Here is a 9,121-nt window from a genome sequence, read left to right on the forward strand (position 1 = left end):
GATTGCTCCATGCTATATTATCTACTGTTTTGGACTATATTGGGCTTTATTTTCCACTTTTATATTATTTTTGGGACTAACCTATTAACCGGAGGCCCAGCCCAGAATTGTTGTTTTTTGCCTATTTCAGTGTTTCGAAGAAACAAAATATCAAACAGAATCCAAACGGAATAAAACCTTCGGGAACGTGATTTTCTCACCGAACGTGATCCAGGAGACTTGGACCCTGCTCCAAGGAACAAAAGAGGCGGTCACGAGGGTGGGGGGCGCCCCCCCAGGGTGCGCCCCTGCCTCGTAGGCCCCTCGGTGCTCCTCCAGCGTACTCCTTCCTCCTATATAGACCTACGTACCCCCAAACGACCAGAACATGAGCCAAAAACCTAATTCCACCGCCGCAACTTTCTGTATCCATGAGATCCCATATTGGGGCTTGTTCCGGAGCTCCGCCGAAAGAGGGCCGTCATCACGGAGGGCTTCTACATCATGATAGCCTCTCCAATGAAGTGTGAGTAGTTTACCTCAGACCTTCGGGTCCATAGTTAGTAGCTAGATGGCTTCTTCTGTCTCTTTGGATCTCAATACAAAGTTCTCCCCCTTTCTTGTGGAGATCTATTTGATGTAATCTTCTTTTTGCAGTGTGTTTGTTGAGACCGATGAATTGTGGGTTTATGATCAAGTCTATCTATGAATAATATTTGAATCTTCTCTGAATTCTTTTCTGTATGATTGGTTATCTTTGCAAGTCTCTTAGAATTATGTGTTTGGTTTGGACAACTAGATTGGTAGTTCTTGCCATGGGAGAAGTGCTTAGCTTTGGGTTCGATCTTGCGGTGTCCTTTCCCAGTGACAGAATGGGCAGCAAGGCACGTATTGTATCATTGCCATCGAGGATAACAAGATGGGGTTTATTTCATATTGCAAGAATTTATCTCTCTACATCATGTCATCTTGCTTAAGGCGTTACTCTGTTTTTAACTTAATACTCTAGATGCATGCTGGATAGCGGTCGAGGAGTGGAGTAATAGTAGTAGATGCAGAATCGTTTTGGTCTACTTTTCACGGACATGATGCCTATATACATGATCATGCCTAGATATTCTCATAACTATGCTCAATTCTGTCAATTGGTCACCAGTAATTTGTTCACCCACCATAGAATACTTATGCTCTTGAGAGAAGCCACTAGTGAAACCTATGGCCCCGGGGTCTATTCTCATCATATCAATCTCCATCACTTTAATCTTGCTTTGCCTTTTACTTTGCTTTTACTTTGCATCTTTATACCAAAAATACCAAAAATATTATATCTATCAGATCTCACTCTCGTAAGTGACCGTGAAGGGATTGACAACCCCTAATCGCGTTGGTTGCGAGTAGCTATCGTTTTGTGCAGGTACGAGGGACTTGAGCGTGGGCTCCTACTGGATTGATACCTTAGTTCTCAAAAACTGAGGGAAATACTTACGCTACTCTGCTGCATCATCCCTTCCTCTTCGGGGAAAACCAACGCAAGCTCAAGACGTAGCAGGGCGCACCCTCGGGGGGGGGGGGCGCCCTCCACCCTCGTGACCGCCTCGTGGCTTTCTTGACGGAGGGTCCAAGTCTCCTGGGTCTTATCTGATGAGAAAATCGCATTCCCGAAGGCTTCATTCCGTTTGGACTCCGTTTGTTATTCTATTTCTCCGAAACACTGAAATCGGCAAAAACAACAATTCTGGGTTGGGCCTCCGGTTAATAGGTTAGTCGCAAAAATAATATAAAAGTGGAAAATAAAGCCCAATATAGTCCAAAACAGTAGGTAATATAGCATGGAGCAATCAAAAATTATAGATACGTTGGAGACGTATCAAATGTGCACATATACTGGCGATGCCAAAGATCCACTGCATTACAACTCAACACGTTTGACTGATAAAGCCATTAATGAGATGAGAAAAACTCTTCTCAATGAAAGCTTGGATAGCTGCAGCAAAGTGGGGCTGAATCCCTTCTGCGCACTCAACCCGGCACCGGATGTAGGTCTGTCAGGTTTATATACTTCACTTCATTGTTCATATAACTTGCAAGTCCTCAACCTTTATTGTAATTTTTGCAGGCTGGAGCCGCCTTTTGGAAAAGGCAATATGATGAAAAAGCCGCCAAGAAGGCCAGGGCTAAGACCAAAGCTGTGAAGAATAATAAAAAGAAACCCGCTGCTTCTGATATGATGAACATGCATGAAGATAATGAGTCGGAGGTAGACCTTGATTCCCTTGGCTCATTTTTCAACAATATTATTGACACCGATTGCTATCAGGATGACGCAGAAACCAGCCAGGCGGGTGATGACGAGATAACTATTATTTCCTCCGACTTCGAGCCTTTGCCAAGACAAAAAATTCGACGAGTGACCCGGAAAGTAAGGTTTTCTCACCCTTTAGCTCACTTGGATCCCAACTTTATTTTGAAACAACAACGACATGAGAACCGACGCAGAACTCGGACTGGTGGAGGCGGAGAGCTTTCCTCCGGTTTACCTAACACACCAGCCCCATGCAAACGCCGGAATGAGGTGCTTCAATATTCCAAATCTATTTATCCCAAGGCTGCTCTTATTCGTCAACCACTTCATCCTTCTGACTCAAATTATCATGGGACTTCTCACTCTTCGTCTGGTGATTCATCCCAGACTCAGCTTCCGACTTTCAAGACTGCCCCTGGGTACAGACTTTATCTCTGTTTTTTCACATCTCTGTATTTATACTGACCTTTTCAATCCTCTTGTAGTGGAATGGCAAAGCCTAGCAAAAAGGCTAAAATAATCAAGCCAACAGAAGACCCCAGGACTCATGAGCTGGAAAAGCAAGCACCAATATCTAAAGCCTCCGTGCAACACCCGGAGGAACTTCCTAATGACCCGCCACCAGAAAATCCTGGTGCCTCTGTTGAACGTATAACTGTCAATCCTCTGGGTGCTAAACCACCAAGCCCATTCAAGCCTTCAGAACCAAACACTGAAGAATTTATGATCACTGGCACTGGTTTTCAAGAACTGGGGAATCCTGTTGCTTTAGCAAAACATTCTGCCAAGGAAGAATTGATCGAGAAGCGCAAGGTCAAATTTGACATGGCAAACTATTCTCATATGAACATTAGTGAAATCCTCTCCAGCTATCTCAGCCAAGTGCACAGCAGCCGTGATTTGGAGATTGACATAGTCAAGCACATGCACCAGAAATATGAGGTATCAATTTCCGCTTTTATATAAGATATATTTCTTTAGCCCCCAAGTCTACTGAATATGATAGAATAAAATATACTATAGACAGCCTTTAGCTATGTATCTGAATCAAAACCTGTAGCCCCCAAGGGCCGGCTTAAACTTATTAAGATAAGCTGGGACTTTCAAGAATCAACTTTGCACCTGTAGCCCCCAAGGGCCAGTTTAATCATCATGAATAAACCGGTACTTATCACTGTCATTGCTTCATAAAGAAATTTCTGCACCCATTAGCCCCCAAGTGCCAAGTGCTATTGCTTGCAAAGGGCTTGGGACTTATCACTGTCACCGCTTCATAAAGAAACTTTCTGCACCCATTAGCCCCAAATGGCAAGTGTTATTGCTTGCAAAGGGCTTGGGACTTATCTTTAAGAATTTATCATAACTATGCATACTTGCTTCGATCTTATACTTTACAGGAGGCGTCCAGTCAATTTGAATCTCAACTAAGCGATTTAAAAACCTGGCTTGAAGCACAAGAAACTAAGACCTGGAAGGCTAACTCCAAGTTCAGGTTTAGCTTGGATGAAAAAGGGAAGATTAAAACCGAGTTTAATGCTGAGAAAACCATCTGGGCTGAAGAGAAGGCTGCCCTGATCCAGAGGGCTAAAAAAGCTGAGGCCTTATTGGAGGAGGTCACCATAGAACTTACTAGCTTGAAGCATCATATCACACAAATGACCTTTGCTATTTTTGGTAAGATCTTTTACAGTGCAATGACTTTCCATACTCCATTTTGTAAGCCGTCTGGTGACTTAATCATAATATGTTATACAGGCCCCAGAAGTAGCAATCTTGGCAAAGACATGCTGATAAAGTTCAAGGCGGTTTACACGCTAGTAGAACAACTATACACTGGTGCTCAGCGCACAATAGCCACCATCTCCTCAACCAAGCAAGCACCATCTCTTCTCAGTGTCGTAAGCCAACTTTCTGTTCTGCCTGCCAGAATTGAAGAGAACAAGCGGTCATCCGCGAGAGCTGGTGCCATTACGGCTTTAAGCCGGGCAAAGGCATGGCAGGTAGAATTAGACCCGGCTGAGCTAGCCACTGGCTGCCCCAGTTTCAAAGAGGACGGGTCTCCCTTTGACAAGAAAGATTTTGCTGCTTGTGTGAAGGAGATGCATCCATTAGCAAGCCTGATTGCTGAAGAAACAAATTGTAACGCCCCGAGACCGTTGCGCCAGGTGTCTTCCGGTGTTTCGTTGTTGTTGCCTTGTCATTTTCTTGCGTGTTGCATCTTGCCATGTCATCATCCGCATTGCATCATCATGTTTTTGAAACTTGCATCCGTCCCGGTCTCCTCGTTTCGTCCGTTGCCCGTTCTGAGCCCAGACACACTTGCACGCGCCCGTGGCATGTCCGAGATAGTATTTTATAAGTGGCGGGAAAATGTTCTCGGAATGGGATGACAGTTGGCGTGCGGTCTTATTTTAGAGTAGGTAGGCCGCCTGCCAAGTTTCATCACGTTCGGAGTCTGTTTGACGCCCCAACGGATAACTATAGCGGCAATATAGTCGGTCTAGCGTCGGACGTTTTCGGTCTCCGGAAACAGTCGCCGGGCCTCCCTCTCTTCTCTTCTCTCAACTCGAGACCGTCTACACAGCCCACTACCTACCGCCAGGTCCAACCTAACCTCTCTCGTCAGCCCGCGGCCCTCTTCGCGCGCGCGTCCGAAAATTGTCCCGGACCCGACCCGAGCAGTCGTCACCGTCGTGTCCGGATCATCCCCAAACATCTACAAAATGTCTCCATTTTCTTATTTGGGCTCCCTAGCCTATTTTTCCTGACCGTCCGATTACGATCGAAGGGACGGATTAGCCCCTACCCAAAAATCCTTTTGCTATATATGTATCAGTCCAACCCTAAAATCAAGGAGAGATGTCCCATCCTTCCCCCTCACGCCGCCACTTTCCAAATCTTCCTCGGGATCTAGGTGCAGTTGTCGGTGTCAAAACAGGCGGATCTCGGGTAGGGGGTCCCGAACTGTGCGTCTAGGCCGGATGGTAACAGGAGGCAGGGAACACGATGTTTTACCCAGGTTCGGGCCCTCTTGATGGAGGTAAAACCCTACGTCCTGCTTGATTAATATTGATGATATGGGTAGTACAAGAGTAGATATACCACGAGATCAAGGAGGCTAAACCCTAGAAGCTAGCCTATGGTATGATTGTTGTATATGGAGTTGATTGCCTATGGACTACAACCCTCCGGTTTATATAGACACCGGGTAGGGTTAGGTTTACATAGAGTCGGTTACAATGGTAGGAGATCTTGAATATCCGCATCGCCAAGCTTGCCTTCCACGCCAAGGAAAGTCCCATCCGGACACAGGACGAAGTCTTCAATCTTGTATCTTCATAGTCCAGGAGTCCGGCTGAAGGTATAGTCCGGCTACCCGAACACACCCTAATCTAGGACTCCCTCAGTAGCCCCTGAACCAGGCTTCAATGACGACGAGTCCGGCGCGCAAATTGTCTTCGGCATTGCAAGGCGGGTTCCTCCTCCAAGTCCTTCATAGAAGATTGTAAACACCAAGAGTAGTGTCCGGCTCTGCAAAATAAGCTTCCACATATTGCCATAGAGAGAATAATATTAACACAAATCAAATCTGCTGACGTATTCCGCAGTGCGTCATCGCACTACAGCCAAGTCCTTTACTCGAATCGTTTTCACTTTTCCACCTCAGCATGTTTTGCAAGGTAGTTTCCTTGGCACGTCTTGTCAAGGCAGAGATCGTGTGCCCCCCTTTTACGGGATTCTCATTAATACGGACGTGGGTAACGCAATCGTGCTCATTAGCATGTTTTCTCGATTAAAGGCGAGTCCCAAACGGTTACGGGAGGGCTCCTGGTATTCAACCTCTTATAAAGAGACCAGGGCCTTACTCCTTTTCTCCAATCCCAAAATTAGTTCGCCCGTTGCCTCGAGTTCCAACACCCTAGGCTCCAGATTCCGGGCGCCTCAGATGCGCATGAATAAGATGCGCCCTGTGGAGATAGTAGCCCCTGAGACTCTGCGCATCGTCAAGAAATGACGGCACGCGGAGGATCATTATCCTAGGTCTAATATGTCGCCTTTGAATGTAGGCGGCGGGGTGTCCGGAATCGAGCCGAACTGATGATTTTGCCGAACTAAAGCGGCAACTGGACGTGGCAAATGCCAACATCGCGCTTGTCAACAAGCGGCTTGATGAGGCTCAAGGTATGTAATTCCTCGGGTGGCATCAGGTAAGAAGAGTTTTATGCCAGTGTCTTACGATGTGTGTGCTTGACGCAGATGGTGCGGCCGCCGTGGAGAGTCTTAGGGCAGAACTTGCCCGAGCTAAAGAACAAGCCAGAGAAAGTGATGCGGCTGCCAAGAAAGCCCTTGAAGAGCTGAGAGCCGAATAGGCTGCTCATTGCCGAAGCAAGGAAGAGATGGCCGAGATGGCCGAAAAGTTAAAGAGTGCTGCAGACCGTTGCAGACTTCTTGAGAAAGAAGACCAAGCGAAACAGACGGACATAGAGAAGGCCGTTGCCAATGCCAAGGACGCGCGCTCTGCGGTGAGAGCTGCGAAGGAGGAGCTGCGTCAGGCCGAACAGATTGCGGATGGAAAGCCTTTTATGCTGCAAAGGAAATTTTGCGATCCGAAGTTTGCTCCGTTGGACCGGATGTGGAGCGTGGAGGATACCTATCTGGATTTGGCAGCGAGTGCTGCTGATGCGACCGAACACTTTCGAGATCAGAAAGATCGCGAAGTGGAAAAGCTTTTCTGGTCGCAATTTCACAATCCAGAGCGTCCGCTGGCAGTGGACAATCGTTTGGCTCAATGGGCTGAACTGAATAGGTTGTCCGGACTCGCCATGAAGTACGTCATGGGTCATCTGTGGCCGGGGAGATCAGAGCCGAAGAGTTATTTCAGCTTGGTGCAGCAATTCCTTGATGCGGTGCCACGTATTAATGCAATGAAGAGGTCAGCATGCATAGAGGGCGCAAGGATGGCTCTTGCCCGTGTCAAGACATACTGGGCAGAGATGGAGACCACCATTGTTGCGTCCCGAGATTCGGACAAAAGCCGAGTACCCTCCGAGCACTATTTTCAGGAAGTCCTTGAAGGCGCTCGTGTAATAGAGACGCAGTGCTCGAAAGATGCTATGTTATGATAGCATATGTAATTATAAAGTAGTATTTTGATAAACTGTAGTGGCCTTTTTATACTTGTGCCTTCAAGTATTGGGAACACCTCCTGTGCGGCCGTTTTAAGATATATATATATATATACAAAATCTGAAAGATGGCAGTCGTTGGCTTCAGCCCCCACGCACATAGTGCGGGGGTGCTCGCAGAAGACGCATTTTCACACTTAACCCAACGTCTTGGTCCTACAAAGGAGGTGATAGCGCAGCGGGCCAGGCAACCGGACTATAATGCTTTAACACTTTCACTTAGCCATAGGAGCTTGACAGTGAGACTATTTAGGTAGCCCCTTGGTGGCGACTGCGCTCGCCCGAGTTCGGGGCGCGTATGTGCCTGACCGGGAAGCGGACCTTCGTTAAAGCGGAGGAATCCGATAGATTCCGATAGGTCAATGAGTGGCTGACCAGTCTCACACTACATCATGACAGTGAGTTTTCGGCTTTCTCTACTGAGGTGCTCGCCTGGCCGAACCGGGGCACAATCGCAGTAGTTCTCCTGGTGCTACCTTAGCCGATAGAGTGGAACGTAAGGTAGCCGAACTCAGGAGCCGGGCAACCCAACATTTGACCAAAGACATGATTCGGAGCCGATGCATATAATGCCAAAACTCGCGACGCCGAACACTCCCTAAGGTGTTCGGTCTTTATGAGTGCGGGCGAAACAACACTCTTTATTAAAAAAGCCCCTGGTGTCCAGGTACGTGCAAAAATTCTGACGTAGCCACATGCCAAGATGCCAGCCTCCGCCTTGGTTATATCAGAAAAAACCAGGGGATGTGTAGCAACAAGAGACAGTAAAAAAGGTTTACGCAGGGTCTTAATCTAAAAAGAATCCTTTAGGACGGGTCCCTACTACACGTCTGCGCCTGTGTCTCCGTTGTGCCGTATCCTGGACGGGCGCCGCACGACGTTCATCTGTAAAAGAGAGAAACTGAGTTGAAAAACGGGTTGTGCCAAACACAAGTTTAAAATAAACAAAGTATAAAGTAAAATATATAAAATTGACCTTTATTGTCTTTTATTGTATATGCATGGAGCCCCTAGTGCGGGGGCATATGGCCACTAGGCCTGCATTAATGATGATTTTGCACCGAACTCGTCTATCCGCGTTCATGGTCTTGAATGACCTATTTCGAAGTTTTTTGGCCGGTGAGGCCATTTTGCTGTGGGGCTGTCAAAGCAGCCGCACAGTCCTCCGCTTCGGGAGGCGCACTTTAGTGCTTCCCCTTCAAAGAGATGATGCCTCGTGGACCGGGCATCTTAAGCGTGAGAGATGCATAATGCGGTATTGCGTTAAAGCGGGCGAAAGCTTCGCGTCCCAGTAGTGCTTGATAGCGACTTGAGAACGGGATGATATGGAAGGTCAGCTTTTCGCGGCGGAAGTTATCGGCAGAGCCAAATATAACTTCGAGCCGGAGAAAACCCATACAATGGGTGTCCGGACCAGGTGTTACCCCTTGAAAGGAGGTTTTGTTGCGGCAGATTCTTGCTGGGTTTATCCCCATGTGCTGGATTGTATCCTGATATATCAGGTTTAGTCCACTACCGCCGTCCATAAGGACATTTGAAAACCGGAGTCCGCTAATTATTGGATCAAGTATCAAGGCAGTCCAGCCTGCATTCTTGATATTTCTAGAATAATCTAGCTGATCAAAGATGATTGGTTTTGACAACCAGTGGCGGG

Source organism: Triticum urartu, chromosome 7 (genome assembly GCF_003073215.2).
Source record: "Triticum urartu cultivar G1812 chromosome 7, Tu2.1, whole genome shotgun sequence".
NCBI classification, from domain to species: Eukaryota; Viridiplantae; Streptophyta; class Magnoliopsida; order Poales; family Poaceae; genus Triticum; species Triticum urartu.